Here is a 17,990-nt window from a genome sequence, read left to right on the forward strand (position 1 = left end):
AGGAACTGGGTTGCACAGCAGGAGGCGAGCAAGCAAAGCTTCATCTGCCACACCCCTTCGCTCACATTACAGCCTGAACCATTGCTCACATTACCGCCTGAACAATCCCCTCCCACTGTCTGTGGAAAACTTGTCTTCTACAAAACCAGTCCCTGGTGCCAAAAAGGTTGGGGACTGCTGCTATATAGAATTCTTAATCAGCAGGTTTTCTTCTTTCATCATTTTGATTAAATCATCCCACTGCCTTCTGGCTTTTGTGGTTTCTGATGAGAAATCAACTCTTAATCTTATTGAAAAATTTCTTGTATGTTTCTCAGCATAAATCTCTGAATTTATTCTATTTAAGGTTTGATCTTCTTGGATATGTAGATTCATATCTTTCATCAAATATGGGCAATAAACTTCAAAAAACCCTTGAGCATTATCTACTCTAGTTGAACATATGTATACCCAATGACCCAGAAATGCCACTCCTAATTATATACCCCAAAATAATATGTGCACATGTGCGCTAAAAGACTTGTTAAAAATGTGTTATTAATAAAAGTCAAAAACTTTAAACAATTTTTTATTGTCCACTCAGAGTTTACACAAATGTTTATTGCAGTCTTATTCACAATAACCAAAAAGTAGGAGGAAAAAATAAATGTTCTTCTACTGGTAAATGGATAAGCAAATTGTAGTTTATTCATCCAGTGAAATTCTATTCAACAATAAATAGTAGTGGGGGCTTCCCTGGTGGTGCAGTGGTTGAGAGTCTGCCTGCTAATGCAGGGGACACGGGTTCAAGCCCTGGTCTGGGAAGATCCCACATGCTGCGGAGCAAGTAGGTCCGTGAGCCACAACTACTGAGCCTGCGCGTCTAGAGCCTGTGCTCCTCAACAAGGGAGGCCACGACAGTGAGAGGCCCGCGCACTGCGATGAAGAGTGGCCCCCACTTGCCACAACTAGAGAAAGTTCTCGCACAGAAATGAAGATCCAACACAGCCAAAAATAAATAAATAAATAAATAAATAAATAAATAGTAGTGAACAATATGCAATAATATGGATGAATCTCAAAATCATGCTGACTGAAAGGAACCAGACACCAAAAACAAAACAAACAAAACACAAAAAAACATAATGTACAATTCCATTTATGAAATTCTAGTAAGTATAAGCTAATACACTGGTAGAAATTATTTTAGTGGTTGCCCAAGGCTGGGGTTGGGAAAGGAGAACTGACTAAAAGGGGATACTAGGGAACTATTTGACATAATGGAAATGTTCTATACCTTGACTGTGATTACAGTTACATGAGTGTACAAGTTTTCAAAATTTGTGGAAATGTATGCTGAAAATGGATACATTTTTGTATGTAAATTATACTTTAATAAAGTTGATTTTCTAAATAGATCATTCTAGCTACCACGAGGAAATTGGATTTTGGCCAGACAATGGTGGAAGCAGGTACACTAATTAAGAGGTTATTGCAGAGATAATAGTAGCTTGGATGAGTGTGGTAATCACAATGATAATAGTTAATGTGTATATGACATTTATTATGTGCCAGGCACTGTTCTCTGTACTTTGTGTGCATTGGTTTATTTCATCCTCCCACTAATCATATGAAGTAGGTACTGTTATTAGGTACTGTTATTATGTTAAAGTACAAAAAGCTTAAGTGACTTGTGTAGTAAGTAGAAAAGCTGGTAGTCTGGCTTCAATTCATACACTTAACCACTATGCTCTACTGGATAGATTCAGAACAAATTTTGAAGGTATGGTTGCCAGAAGTTACTGATATGTAAGATGTGATATTCAAGCTAAAGAGAAGAATCAAAGATGATGATGCCATAATGGGATGAAGAAAACTGGGAAAGTATCATGATTGAAGGGTGTAAAATGAAGAGGCCTCCATTAAGCAAGTGAAAGCAAAATTGGACTCATGTGTGTTAAGCAAAAAAGAGCTTTGTTTCCAGGTGAAGCCTCTGAAGAAAACAAACCACTATCATTTGGGGTTTCCAAGAGCAAGTAGTTCAGGAAATGGTGGAATATCACAAGTGGGAGCATTTAGGGATTGACTGACCTATGACCCAGAGTATGGTCATTGAAGTTAGGCTGTTGCTGCTTGGCTGGCTTTTAAAGGTGTAAGTCCTAGTAGGAAGCTGTCACTGATCCACTGGGATGGGTATAACATCTGATCTGCTGTTACTGTTTACTGTGATCAAAGATCATCCATTTCTTTCTAAGAGAATAAGAATGTGTTATTGTCAAGAAATAAAAAATACTTAAACTCTGTTTAGACATGTCAGGTTTAAGATACTTAATAGCCATTCCAATAAAGATGTCAAGAAGATAATTAGGTCATATCAGTATGGAATTTCCAGTACATACACATCAAGTCTGAGAGTCATCAGCCAACAAGACTGGATGAGATCACCTTAAGGAGAGAAAAGAGCTAAATAGAGGCCTAGATGGGGAGAAGTCTCCAAATTTTGTAGATAAGGCATAGTAGGAGGAAATAACAAACGTGTTTGAGAAGGATTCACCAGGATGTCTGAAAAAATTTCTGAATATTCAACAAGGTATTTATAGAAAATATTCAAGTACTTAAAAGGATATAATTAGAATAACTTTATTACCTGAAAAATTCTGAGCATTCCATTGCAAATAAGTTATAAATAAAGAAAACATCTTTATGAAAATGAAATATAATGATATCATTGAGTGCCCACTCCATGTCTGGCATTATATAGACACAGAAAGAGTGAGGTGAGTGAGAAGGTTTCTCTCAAAATGAAGGCTTGAATTTATCCTTGCATTCATTCTACCAAAAAAAATTTTAGCAAATGCCTTTGAAGTACCTGACACATGCTTGATTAACAGAAATATAACTGTGAACAAGGCAAGCATACTCATGAAATCTAATGGAAAAGACAGATACACCATTTTAGTGTATAGAGTGCTTTGGGTACTTAAATCATGGAGAACTAACCTAATCTAAGGGTCATGGAAAGTCTAAGAAAGTAAAATTTTAGCTAAAACTTAAGAGGTGAGTAGAGATTCACCAAGAGGGTAGAAAATAATGTCCAAGGCAAAGAGAACAACATGTGCAAAAAGTTGGGGAGGAGATTCTCAGGCAGGCTAGGATCAGAGTGGGAGATGTGGCTGAAGAATTAAGTATGTGGATTTTAATGGGGTGGGGGCCTTACAAGTGTCACTAAGGATTTTGGACTTTATCATAAAGTAAATAGGAATAACATAATCAGAGATTGTTTTCAAAATCTCACTGTGGTAGGTGATATAATCTTTATAATTAAAAGTCTCTATGGGATCACAGAAGAGGAAAAGATCAACTGATCAGGTAGGCTCCCAAGAGAAGAAACATTTGAATTGAGTTTTGAAGCATGGGAGAGATTCTACAAGGCAGTAAAAGAGAAAAGGCATTCCAGGAAGGGGAAACAACAAGGGCAAAGACTCCAGTATACAAAAAGAGCTGGGCACTGCTGGGGAACAGGAAGCAACCATGAAGGACCACAGCAGAAAGTGGAGAGAACACTGAAGAAAATAAGGCCAAGGGGCTCGTCTTGACATCTATGTACTAATGGTACAGTATGGAACAAATACCATATATTTAAATGTTTAAAAGTTATAAATCATGCTAACAAAATATTATATAAAATTTGTTCTCCTCTCTACATACCTTCCTATTCAAAAATATGGTGAATAAGAGGTTGTTTAGTGTAGGTGAATATGGTAAATTTACATTCATTCAGGCCTTTATTTACACTTAACAGTCCAAGTATTATTATATCTTTACAGGAACTTTGCCAAGTCACCCAGTTCTAAATCAAAGTTCATTAACCTTATGACTAAGAAAGTTACATAAATCTTGCCAGATAATAGTAATTAACAGGCAAGTGCTGGGTTCTAGGCCTAGTTGCTTTTTTTTCTTTAATGATTCCAGTAGTCACAGCATATCTGACAAGAGTAATCAGATATGGAAATAAAACTGAAAAGTTTGTCAAACTCTTTACTAAATGTAAAAATTGTAAACTGCTTTTGAGTGAGATTAGTCCCACTGGAATCTTATAGGATCTTACATGGCATAAAAACAAATTATTTACTATGTAAACACAATTATTTAATGTTTTGTGATTCCAAAGTCTAACAATATCACAGTTTCCTTCATCAATTCTGTTGATTCTTCCTCAAAATTCAATATTGCATAATGTCTGTATAGAAAAACATTACAGCACTAATTTAAAATTTAAGATTTTTTAAAAATCAGAATTGTACTAAAGTTTGCCTTTGCTACAATATTAATAAAACTTAGTATGCATTTTAGAAGTATAAGCAAGATTTCAAGGGAAAAGATTAATTTCCTGACAAAGAATAGATTAAAATCATTCTCATGATACCTAGCGTAATGTATTGCACATAGTAGGAATTCACAAACGTCTATTAAATGCATGGCTGTTGAGTGAATTCTTATTCATTGATTAGTGAATATGTAACTCCTAAAATAATAATGCTTTCATACTGGGGTCTTTAGAGACCATTGGTTCTACCACTTTCACTGTCAAGATGCAGATGCAGAAGCCCAAAGAAGTTTAGTAAGCTACTCAATTCCATCCTTCTAGGTTTTTCAGAATGTTTAAGTCACAAGTTTCAGTTTCTAAAACTACTAGAACAATAAAATAGGTGTGTGTTAGGCCATGGTTAGCCAAGTAGTACAAATTTTTGGACATCATAGGAAAGAGAACATATGTAGCAGAAATCTATTTGTTTGTTCACCCATTATTTTATACATGTTGCTGCTCCCTTAGAAGCTACCAGCCATCTCATAACCACTGATTGATCAATCTTGAGTCCTGAAATGTTATTACCCCAATCCTTGGCCATAGTTGCTTGGCTTGGTTGTTGGGATCTTGCCCAAGCTAGGTCAAGCAAGTTTTTTCTCTGAGACTGTTTTAACAGTCTGATGGAATAAGACAAAAGACAAAAGCTGTTGGTTACTACATTAACCATCACATGAAGGAAGTCTATTTGAATTAAGAAAAAAAAAGTGGTCTCAGACCAGTAGTGCACCCAGATATCTGAAAGACACAAATATAAATCCTTTTTAGAGGGACTCTTTTTAAATTAAGACTTCAAAGATCTTCTGCAAATAAAGGGAAAATGAGCAAATGAAAGTCAAACGTCTCTAAACATAAAGAAAACAAGGTAGGGGAGATTTGAGAAGATGGTGGAAGAGTAAGATGCAGAGATCACCTTCCTCTCCACAAATACATCAGAAATACATCTACATGTGGAACAGCTCCTATAGAACACCTACTGAACACAGACAGAAGGCCTCAGACCTCCCAAAAGGCAAGAAACTCCCCACTTACCTGGGTAGGGCAAAAGAAAAAAGAAAAAGCAGAGACAAAAGAATAGGGACGGGACCTGCACCAGTGTGAGGGAGCTGTGAAGGAGGAAAGGTTGCCACACACTAGGAAGCCCTTTCATGGGCGGAGACGGCAGATGGCGGAGGGGGGAAGCTTCGGAGCCACGGAGGACACCACAGCCACAGGGGTGCGGAGGGCAAAGCCGAGAGATTCCTGCACAGAGGATTGGTGCCTACCAGCACTCACCAGCCCAAGAGGCTCGTCTGCTCACACACCGAGGTGGGCGGGGGCTGGGAGCTGAGGCTCGGGCTTCGGTCGATCGCAAGGAGAGGACTTGGGTTGGCTGCGTGAACACAGCCTGAAGGGGGCTAGTGCACCACAGCTAGCCGGGAGGGAGTCCGGGAAAAGGTCTGGACCTGCAGAAGAGGCAAGAGACTTTTTCTTCCCTCTTTGTTTCCTAAGGAGACAAAAGACCTGTATGCAGAAAATTATAAAACACTGATGAAAGAAATTAAAGATGATACAAATAGATGGAGAGATATACCATGTTCTTGGATTGGAAGAATCAACATTGTGAAAATGACTCTACTACCCAAAGCAATCTACAGATTCAATGCAATCCCTATCAAACTACCATTGGCATTTTTCACAGAACTAGAACAAAAAATTTCACAATTTGTATGGAAACACAAAAGACCCCGAATAGCCAAAACAATCTTGAGAACGAAAAATGGAGCTGGAGGAATCAAGCTCCCTGACTTCAGACTCTACTACAAATCTACAGTAATCAAGACAGTATGGTACCGGCACAAAAAACAGAAAGACAGTTCAGTGGAACAGTATAGAAAGCCCAGAGGTAAACCCATGCACATATGGTCACGTTATCTTTGATAAAGGAGGCAAGAATATACAGTGGAGAAAAGACAGCCTCTTCAATAAGTGGTGCTGGGAAAACTGGACAGGTAAATGTAAAAGTATGAAATTAGAACACTCCCTAACACCATACACAAAAATAAACTCAAAATGGATTAAAGACCTAAATGTAAGGCCAGACACTATCAAACTCTTAGTGGAAAACATAGGCAGAACACTCTATGACATAAATCACAGCAAGATCCTTTTTGACCCATCTCCTAGAGAAATGGAAATAAAAACAAAAATAAACAAATGAGACCTAATGAAACTTAAAAGCTTTTGCCATGCAAACTACAATCAAGACGAAAAGACAACCCTCAGAATGGGAGAAAATATTTGCAAACGAATCCACAGACAAAGGATTAATCTCAAAATATATAAATAGCCCATGCAGCTCAATATTAAAAAAACAAACAACCCAATCCAAAAATGGGCAGAAGACCTAAATAGACATTTCTCCAAAGAAGACATACAGATAGCCAAGAAGTACAGGAAAAGCTGCTCAACATCACTAATTATTAGAGAAATGCAAATCAAAACTACAATGAGGGGCTTCCCTGGTTGCGCAGTGGTTGAGAGTCCGCCTGCCGATGCAGGGGACATGGGTTCGTGCCCCGGTCCAGGAAGATCCCACATGCCGCGGAGCAGCTGGGCCTGTGAGCCATGGCTACTGAGCCTGCACGTCCGGAGCCTGTGCTCCGCAATGGGAGAGGCCAGAACAGTGAGAGGCCCACGTATGGCAAAAACAAACAAACAAACAAAAACTTCAGTGAGGTGTTACCTCACACCAGTTAGAATGGGCATCATCAGAAAATCTTCAAACAACAAATGCTGGATAGGGTGTGGAGAAAAGGGAACCCTCCCCTCCTGCACTGTTGGTGGGAATGTAAATTGATACAGCCACTATGGAGCACAGTATGGAGGTTCCTTAAAAAACTAAAAATAGAATTACCATATGACCCAGCAATCCCACTACTGGGCATAAACCCAGAGAAAACTATGATTCAAAAAGACACATGCACCCCAATGTTCATTGCAGCACTATTTACAATAGCCCAGTCATGGAAGCAACCTAAATGTCCACCGACGGACAAATGGATAAAGAGGATGTGGTACATATATACAATGGAATGTTACTCAGCCATAAAAAGCAACACAATTGGGTCATTTGTAGAGATGTGGATAGATCTAGAGACTGTCATACACAGTGAAGTAAGTCAGAAAGAGAAAAACAAATATCGTATATTAACGCATATATGTGGAATCTAGAAAAATGGTACAGATGAACCAGTTTGCAGGGCAGAAATACAGACACAGATGTAGAAAACAAACATATGGACACCAAGGGGGAAAGCAGTGGGGGGGTAGGGGTGGTGGTGTGATGAATTGGGAGATTGGGATTGACATGTATACACTGATGGGTATAAAATGGATGACTAATAAGAACCTGCTGTATAAAAAATAAATTAAATCAAATTAAAAAAAAATTTAAAGATATAACTTGCACTTATTTGAGTGCACAAATCTTTTTTTTTAAATATATATATAGCAGGCTCTTATTAGTCGTCAATTTTATACACATCAGGGCATACATATCAATCCCAATCGCCCAATTCATCACACCACCACTACCACCACCCCCGCTGCTTTCCCCCCTTGGTGTCGATACGTTTGTTCTCTACATCTGTGTCTGTATTTCTGCCCTGGAAACCGGTTCATCTGAACCATTTTCTAGGTTCCACATACATGCGTTAATATACGATATTTGTTTTTCTCTTTCTGACTTACTTCACTCTGTATGACAGTCTCTAGATACATCCACATCTCTAAAAATGACCCAATTTCGTTTCTCTTTATGGCTGAGTAACATTCCATTGTATATATGTACCACATCCTCTTTACCCATTCGTCCGTCGATGGACATTTAGGTTGCTTCCATTACCGGGCTATTGTAAATAGTACTGCAATGAATATTGGGGTGCATGTGTCTTTTTGAATTATAGTTTTCTCTGGGCTTATGCCCAGTAGTGGGATTGCTGGGTCATATAGTAATTCTATTTTTAGTTTTTTAAGGAACCTCCATACTGTGCTCCATAGTGGCTGTATCAATTTACATTCCCACCAACAGTGCAAGAGGGGAGGGTTCCCTTTTCTCCACACCCTATCCAGCATTTGTTGTTTGTAGATTTTCTGATGATGCCCATTCTAACTGGTGTGAGGTGATACCTCATTGTAGTTTTGATTTGCATTTCTCTAGTAATTAGTGATGTTGAGCAGATTTTCATGTGCTTGTTGGCCATCAGCATGTCTTTTTTGGAGAAATGTCTATTTAGGTCTTCTGCCCATTTTTGGATTGGGTTGTTTGTTTTTTTTTAATATTGAGCTGCATGAGCTGTTTATATATTTTGGAGATTAATCCTTTGTCCGTGGATTCATTTGCAAATATTTTCTCCCATTCTGAGGGCTGTCTTTTTGTCTTGATTGTAGTTTGCTTTGCAAAAGCTTTTAAGTTTCATTAGGTCCCATTTGTTTATTTTTGCTTTTATTTCCATTACTCTAGGAGGTGGGTCAAAAAAGATCTTGCTGTGATTTATGTCAAAGAGTGTTCTTCCTATGTTTTCCTCTAAGGCTATTAGGTTCTTAAGAAATAATCCTTACTCTCAACAGTTAGTTGAGTGCAGAAGATACTTCTTGCAAATAAACAGATAATTTTACAGAATATGATGAGATATGCCATTGAATGGCCACTTCTGCCTGAGGGTTAAGATCACAAGGTATATCTTAAAAGGCTTTTCAGAGAAGACTATCCCTGACCTAAGGCTTGAAGAATGAGAGAAGTTAGCCACGTTAAGTGAAGATGTCCCAGAGAGAGAGAGGATCACATGCAGAGATTTGGCTATGGAGTTTGAATTAGAGTTCAAGGCCAAAATATCTCATTCATTCCAAGTTCCTTAGAATAAACTGCCATCATTCCAGGAAGCTTAAGTCACTTTCAGCTTTGCTTTACATTTAACTAAATTAAATTAGTATTTATTGAATGCCTACCATATTCCAGTATTGTGCTAGACTAGTAGATTCTTTTTTTTTTTTTAATTCATTTTTGGCTGCATTGGGTCTTCGTTGCTGCACGTGAGTTTCTCTAGTTGTGGCGAGTGGGGGCTACTCGTCATTGTGGTGAGTGGGCTTCTCATTGCAGTGGCTTCTCTTGTGGAGCACAGGCTCTAGGCACGCACGCTTCAGTAGTTGCAGCACGTGGGCTCAGTAGTTGTGGCTCGGGGCTCTAGAGAGCAGGCTTAGTAGTTGTGGCTCACAGGCTTAGTTGCTCCACAGCATGTGGGATCTTCCTGGACCCGGGCTCGAACCCATGTCCCCTGCATTGGCAGGCGGATTCTTAACCACTGTACCACCAGGGAAGCCCTAAACTAGTAGATTCTTATGGGGTAAAGCCAATCTTGCTATTTTCCCTTTAAGATGGTAAAATGAAAGCAATATGCATATCAATAGACACATATCTCAGAGGCTGTCAGTGCTGAAAAGCCACTTTCAATGCTCTTTCTCCTAGGTTATAATAAACCCCTTACTATATGCTCTGAAAAGAAATGATGCTTTTAAATCTTTCATTCCCCATGTAGCTATATTTCCTTTTATCATTATTACACAACGAAAAAAAATCATTCTAAAGCCAAAGGAAACATAAAATACCCATGAAGTGCTCTTTGTACTTCAATATTGAGATTCTTATCATGACAGCTCTGAAATACACTATGACCCTTAAAAATACGGTGAAATTAAAAAGAAACTTCCACTGAAAAAAGCCATAAATGAAATTATCTGACCAAATGTTTAATTCTGAATTGAATTCAGTTAGGACCAAGCCTTCAGTTCATGATTGGCTTCATAATAAATGTCCCTTATGCTGATTATAGGAACTAAAAGAAGGAAGAAAGTATTTCGTACATAAATTGGGAGAGAAAACAAAAAACAAAAAAAACTTCACTGTGTTTAACCTCAAATGCCTCAAATAGGTGGGATCTGATTGTCCTCTTTCCTTGTGACAAATAGGAAGATAGTGTAGTTGCTATCAAATTTTACCCTTAGGCATTGCAAAAGGAGGTAGTAGAAGTATCTCAAGAATAAATATCTATATAATTTCGAATAAAAACCTTAAATTTTCTGGGACCCAATTTCCATATCTGTCAAATATGCAAATCAGACTAGATGACCTAGAATTACTAAAACAAGTAGATGTAATTCTAATAGTTTATGATCCTCTAATTTTGTCATTTTGGGCATCAACTGAATAACTCTATTGTTGGTCAACAAGTCATATTTTTATTAAGGTATAACTGACCTACAACACTATGTTAGTTCCAGGTGCATAACATAGTGATTTGATATATCTATACAATACAAAATGATCACCACTTTAAGTCTAGTTACCATCTGTCACCATACTAAATTACTATAGTGTTACTGTTATATTCCCCATGCTGTACATTTCATCGCCATGACTCATCTATTTTGTAAAAGTTTGTACCTCTTAATCTCCCTCACCTATTTCACTCATTCCCCCCACTCCCCTCCCCTTTGGCAAATACTTATTTGTTCTCTGTATCTATGAGTCTATTTCTGTTTTGTTATATTTGTTCATTTGTTTTGTTTTTTAGATTCCACATATAAGTGAAATCATGTGGTATTTGTTTTTTTCTGTCTGACATAATTTACTTAGCATAATACCCTCTAGGCTCATCCATGTTGTCACAAAAGGCAAGACTTCATTCTTTTTTATGGCAGAGTAATATTCCATTGTATATATATACCACATCTTCTTTATCCATTCATCTATCAATGGACACTTAGGTTGTTCCATATCTTGGCTATTGAAAATAATGCTGCAATGAACATAGAAGTGCATATATCTTTTTGAATTAGGGTTTTTGTTTTCTTCAGAAAAATACCCAGAAGTAGAACTGCTGGATTGTATGGTAGTTCTATTTTTAATTCTTTTAGTAACCTCCATACCATTTTCCATAGTGGCTGCACCAACCAACATTCCCACCAACAGTGCAAGAGGATTCCCTTTTCTCCACATTCTCACCAACACTTGTTATTTGTTGTCTTTTTGATAAAATACATTCTGACAGGTGCAAGGTAGTTTTGATTTGCATTTCCCTGATGATTGGTGATGTTGAACATCTTTTCATGTGTCTGTTGGGGCCTAGAAGTAATTAAGGAGGTCAAATACATGCCCAACACAGTATCAGATACTCTAGTTCATACAAAAGGAGTGCTCTAGTTCATACAAAAACATACCTTTGCTCTCAAGAATAATATGTTCAAATTGAAAAGATAAACTGAACCTCTATAAAACTGGAAAACCCCTTTCCATGCAATAAGAGTTCATGGAAGAGAGTCATAAGGGGATGAAATACATGACCAAGACTTCATGAAGAAACTGGACCTCCTGTTGGACCTTGAAGAATGAGTACAATTTGCATAGATAGGGAGAGGATGCACATTCCAGGGAGTCATGACAGGGAAAAAAGGAACTAAATAATATGATCAAAGTCAAGAAAGCAAAATTTCACAATGAAATATTTGAATTAAAGTAAGTGATGGATGGATAGGTAGATAGATCAACGTAAATGGAATGCAGAGAGGATGTAAAGAGTAGGGGAACAGGTCAGATCAATAAGGCCTATTTATTTAAAGACTAGAATTTTAAGGCACAGGGCCTGAATTTAAAAACCAGAAACACTAAATTGAAGTTATTCACATGCTTAAAACATCTTCAACATTTCATGAAAAAAAAAGTCTTCACTTCAAAAAAGACATCTGATGTTTTATTGTTCATGGCATTTCATAATGTGAGAATATATTTCTATATCGATGGCCCTTGTAGATTTCTAAAACCATTTTGAAATGAAACATTCGTCAGCATCTTTCTTTCCTTTCTTGATAAAGTAACAGTAATAATAGCTAATATTTCAAACATTTATTAACTCCCATTGTGCTAAATACTTTTCATGCATTATCATGTATAATTCTCATCACTAGCATTCTGTAGATATTTGTTGAATGAACTGAATGACCGATTCTCTATTTTACAGTTAAGAAAACTAAAGGTAAGAAGGGGTAAATAAATTTTTCTTTGTTACAGCCAGAAAATAGTAGAAGTAAGGTGTTAATCAAAGTCTGCCTAGCTCCTAAACATGTTTAATTGGTACACATTCCAGCCTCTCTGCCTCCCTTTGCTCTTTTTCCTTATCCCTGGCTCCCACTCTACTTATCTGCTCTCTTCCTCAACCGTCGCATTACTCTCCCTCTCAGCTTAATGAGAAATAATACAGGCGTAGAGTACTGAATATCTTTACTATACTCAAACATTACTGTGTTCCTTGTTCTAAATTAAAAGTAGACTCAGTTCTTCATATTTCTATTTCTAAAAAGAAATCTAGATTCCATTTTTAGTACTATACAATTTTGAATTAATTCTTTGTGATTAGATAACTAGATTAAAAACTGTTCCCATATTTTTTCTTAAAATAAAGAAGATGGAATAACCAGACAAAAAACCCAGTGTGCATTTCTGGTAGGCCCCTAAATGCAAGGCAATGTGGTAGCAATAAGGCATCCTAGTGATTCTAACATACATGAAATATCTGTTTGTTTTCCAGCCAACAGCTACATTATAAGAATAAGTAAGAGTTTCCTGGATCTCCGAGAAGATTTTGACAATGCTGCTTTAGTGGATACTTCTAGTCTAATACCTAAGGAGGCCAGCTCAATAGAAAATTTTGAATTTAAGTCAGAACCTTTTAAAATAGAAAATGTTACCTATATTGCAGTCCAAGTCATCAATGAAGCCAACATCACCTCAGAGGTTTCTAATGTTGCACAAGCAGCCAAGTTTATTCCTCTGTCAGAAGACAGTGTCCCTGCTCTGGGTACCAAAATTTCTTCAATCAGCTTGGCAATTTTTGTATTAGTTATGATTTTATCTGTATTTTAAACTAGGAATTGTATCAGAACTGAAATTCAATGTTATACATATTTGGTAAAAGTTTATTTAGAATTTAATTTGCTATACTCATTGTCTATTATAAAGCTCTTTGAAATATACAAGTGAATGTACAAAAGTAGTAAATTTCCTAAGTACTTGAGTTTAATAGTTCTAATTAGTCTCAATGTAAGCAAAATGAATATACCATTTCCTATCTTTTAAAAATTCCATTTATTAACTCAATATAAAATAAAATGCAGGGCTTCCCTGGTGGCGCAGTGGTTGAGAGTCCACCTGCCGATGCAGGGGACACGGGTTCGTGCCCCGGTCTGGGAAGATCCCACATGCCGCGGAGTGGCTGGGCCCGTGAGCCATGGCCACTGAGCCTGTGCTCCGCAACGGGAGAGGCCACAACAGTGAGAGGCCCGCATACCGCAAAAAAATAATAATAATAATAAAATAAAATAAAATGCAGATTTTACTTGCTGGCTTTTTTTGTTTTTTTTTTTTGGCCGCACCTTGCAGTTTGTGGGATCTTATTTCCCTAAACAGGGATTGAACCCCGGCCACGCCAGAGAGCTGAATCCTAACCATTAGGCCACTAGGGAACTCCGGACCTGTCGGCTTTTTAAGAAACATTTTCAAAGTGTGCTACAAATTCATTTGATATTGTATATTAACAAAATCAAAATTCATCCAAGCCATTTGAAAAATATTTATGAATCCACAATAGAAAAAATTTTATGGTAGAATTATTTAGGTTTCATTTTTATTATGAATGAATAATTTATGTTAATATAAACTAAAATCAAAAAGAGTATAAAGATAATTTTTCAATGAAATATGGTCCAAAGCAGTAAGGAGGTCAAATTTGTTTTTTATCATTGATTAAAAGTGGTCTACTACACGGGGAGGGGGAAGGGGAAGCTGGGTCGAAGTGAGAGGGTAACATTGACATGACAAGTGTAAAATAGATAGCTAATGGGAAGCAGCTGCATAGTACAGGGAGATCAGCTCTTGCTTTGCGACCTAGAGGGGTGGGATAAAGAGGGTGGGAAGGAGACGCAAGAGGGAGGGGATATTGGGATATACGTATGCATATAGCTGATTCACTTTGTTATACAGCAGAAAGTAACACAACATTGTAAAGCAATTATACTCCAATAAAGATGTTTAAAAAAAAAAGTGGTCTATCAAAGCTTTGACCCTAGGCATGAAATGACCATTAGACAACAAGAATAATTTTTTTGTATGAATTATGGAACATCACTAAAGTCCCATTTATATTCTGAGACCATTATTATTAGGTCCTAAGAATATCACCAAGATGCTCCATCAAGGCAGGGATCTTTTTTTGACTGCTGTATCCTCAGCATCTAGAATAGTACTTGACACATACTAGATATTCAATAAATATTCATGAAAACAAACTAATGAACATTTTCATACCATCAAAGAAATTTAAATTTGACCAATTACATCAAAACATATCCACAAGATATCGTGTGCACATGGTATTGTAAGGATTTGATATAATAAAAACTAACCACTTAATAATAGTGATCTGAAACAACACATAGCATTTCAGGAAATTAACTGTATCATGTCAATAGAACTTATAAACTACCTAATAAAATGTAAATTAAGCTATGAATATAGCAATAGTGTGATTTTTTTCTGAGGGAGAAAGAGACAGAGAGACAGAGTAACAATTATATTAGATGAAAATCCTTTGTTTACAGGCAGGAATATTTCAAAAACTCTTTGAATGTCTGGAAGGAGGAAGTTGGAAAAAAATTATAAGACATTAGCAAACCAAATCCAGAAGAATATATAAAAAATAATAACATATTATGAACAAGTTGAATTTATCCAAGGAATCCAGATGGTTTAATATTAGAAAATCAATGTAATTTACCACATTAATAGATTAAAAAGGAAAACTATATTGTCATTTCAATACACATATAAAATTATACTATAATTTAACCACCATTATTCATTAAAAATGAAACCTTTGAAAACTTTATTAACCTGATACTATGAACCTTAATGTCCAATCTTAATCTTTAAAAAAATTTTAAAAGAGGGCATTAAATCTTCAAGTAGCGATGAGAAATTAGACACAAAACAGGAAGAATTCTAAATTCTGAGGAAAACAAATCACTTAAGAGTCTATAAATCATAAAAAATTACTGTTGATTATGAAAGTCTCAAAGGGTCAAGGAATAATTTATTCTATCTACTTGGTCACTGTACTGAGAAATGATTTACAAAGCTTTAACAGTCACTGAGGAAAGTAAGATTCCTATGCAGTTAAAAAAAAAAACAAAAGACACAATAGTTGGGAAGAAAGATACAAAACTGTAATTACTTTCAGGTGACATATAAAATCCAACAGAATTAACAAATAATTAAAACTAGTAAGAGAGTTCTGTAGAGTTACCAGACACAAGATCAATTTATAAAAATCAATAGCACCAGTCTGACACATAAAGAGCTAGATGTCATCATTACCATCCTCCCAAGAAAAAAAGGTGAATAACTGAAAATCAACAATTCTTAGATCCATCAAAGAATTAAGGCCACATCACTATCTGCTGCCCCATTAATATACAGAATCACAGCTTACCAAGAACAGAAGCCCAGGAGGTGAACATTGCCACTGAAGCCAGTACCAACAGAACACAAACTATAAATGATGAACTGCAAGAGGCTCAGTGCAGCTAAACTTAAGAGTTAAAAACTCCAGGGGGCCTTAGAGGAACCTCCACACTTTCCTGAGCTTTTGCTCCAGGAGCCCCACCAGGTTCTCAGAAGTGAGAACTGGTGAAAAATTCTTTCAGATTTTTAGCAGGGGGAGAAGGAAAAGTAATCATTTTGAAATATGCCCAGAGCATTCTGTTCTCCTTAACAAAAGGCTGTCCTCAAGAGAAACAATACTACCTAACCATACAGCTTGGGTTTTACAAGAGCCCAGTCAACTTTGAGGAAGAGAAATACTCAACTCCAATCTCCCCTAGACTTCCATGTGGGGAAAGGAAAATACCCAAATCCAAATCCAACCCTCACTAGCCTTCCACATGGAGGAAGAGAAATACCCAACTCCAGAGACATTTAGTTTTTCCTGTCTTATCAAAGGAAAAAAAATCTATAAAACGTGTGAAGGTCACAGCTCGGGGAACAAGCACACTAAAAACATGAGACCTAATTATAGGACTATAAGATGCTTCCCCTTCCCTCACACCTTATCATCACATGAATAAGGCTGCAGTATAATAACAGGGGATTACAGATAGAAGAACTGGAAGCCTCAGAACCAATTTAAGAAGGAGTCTCTAGGGAAGCCCAAAATATACAAGGAGACAAAAATAGACACTAGAGGAAATTTTTGTCTCTGACACCTAATGCTACAGCAGTAAGCACACCCTAACTAATAGCCAGATAGTGTAAAACCTCAGATGAAAGGCCTATTTACCTCAGTTCCTTTCACCCAACACACAATATGTGGCTTTCAACCAAAAATTACAATGATAAAGGCAAAAAAATAGTCTGAAAAGACCAAAAGCATCAGTACCAGACTTAGATAGAGCAGAAGTTTTGGAATCATCAGATCAAGAATTTAAAATAACTGGAAAAGGGGAGAAGGATAAGTTAGGAGATTGGGATTGACATATACAAACTACTATATATAAAATGGATAACTAATAAGGACCTACTGTGTAACACAGGGAACTCTACTCAGTACTCTGTAATGACCTATATGGGAAAAGAATCGAAAAAAGAGTGGAGATATATATATATATATATATATATATATATATATATATATATATATATATATATATATATATATATATAACTGATTCACTTCACTGTACACCTGAAACTAACACAACATTGTAAATCAACTATAATCCAATAAAAATTTTAAAAAAAGAATTTAAAATAACTATGATAAATATCCTAGGGCTCTAATATAAAAAATCGACAACATGAAAGAACAGGTAAGTAATATAAGCAGAGACATGTAAGCCTTAATAAAGAATCAAAATTAAATGTTAAAAATCAGAAACACTGTAACAGAAGTGAAAAATGCCTTTGATGGACTCATCAGTAGACTGGACATGGCCAATAAAAGAATTAGTAAGCTTGAAGATATGTCAATATCTGAAAAGCAAAGAGAAAAAATGGAATAGAATATCCAAGAACTATGTGACAATTACAAAAATTCAGTGGGAGTAACAGGAGAAGGAGAAAGAGAAAGGAAAAGGAATTATGAATAATGGCTGAGAATTTTCCAAAATTGACAAATATCAACCACATATTAAGGAAACTCAGAGAACAACAAGTATAATAAATTTCAAAAAAAAATCTATACCTAGGCATATCATATTCAAATTGCAGAAAATAAAGACAAAAAATCTTGAAAGAAGCTGGAAATAAAAATCCCCTTACCTACAAAGGAACAGGATAAGAATTCTCTTCAGAAACCCTGCAAGCAAGAAGAGTGTGGAGTGATACATTTAAAGTGTTGAAAGAGAAACCGCCAACCTAGAATTCTCTATCCAGCCAAATTATTCTTCAAAAGCAAAGGAGATTATTTTTGTATATGGTATTAGAGAATGTTCTAATTTTATTCTTTTACAAGTAACTGTCCAAAAATAAACTCAAAATGGATTAAAGACCTAAATGTAA

At 36.3% G+C, this 17,990-nt stretch overlaps 1 pseudogene across 1 annotated transcript in view; it reads left to right on the forward strand.

Moving 5' to 3' along the window:
* Nucleotides 1-13,301, forward strand: part of LOC309799166 (calcium-activated chloride channel regulator 4-like) — an 84,757-nt pseudogene extending 71,456 nt beyond the window's left edge. The window contains exon 12 of the transcript in view: nucleotides 12,967-13,301. The product of the transcript in view is annotated as a calcium-activated chloride channel regulator 4-like (transcript). The remainder of the gene's footprint in view (nucleotides 1-12,966) is intronic.
* The last annotated feature ends 4,689 nt before the right edge of the window (nucleotides 13,302-17,990 follow it).

This window comes from Mesoplodon mirus (assembly GCF_964341445.2).
Source record: "Mesoplodon mirus genome assembly, chromosome: 3".
NCBI lineage: Eukaryota > Metazoa > Chordata > Mammalia > Artiodactyla > Ziphiidae > Mesoplodon > Mesoplodon mirus.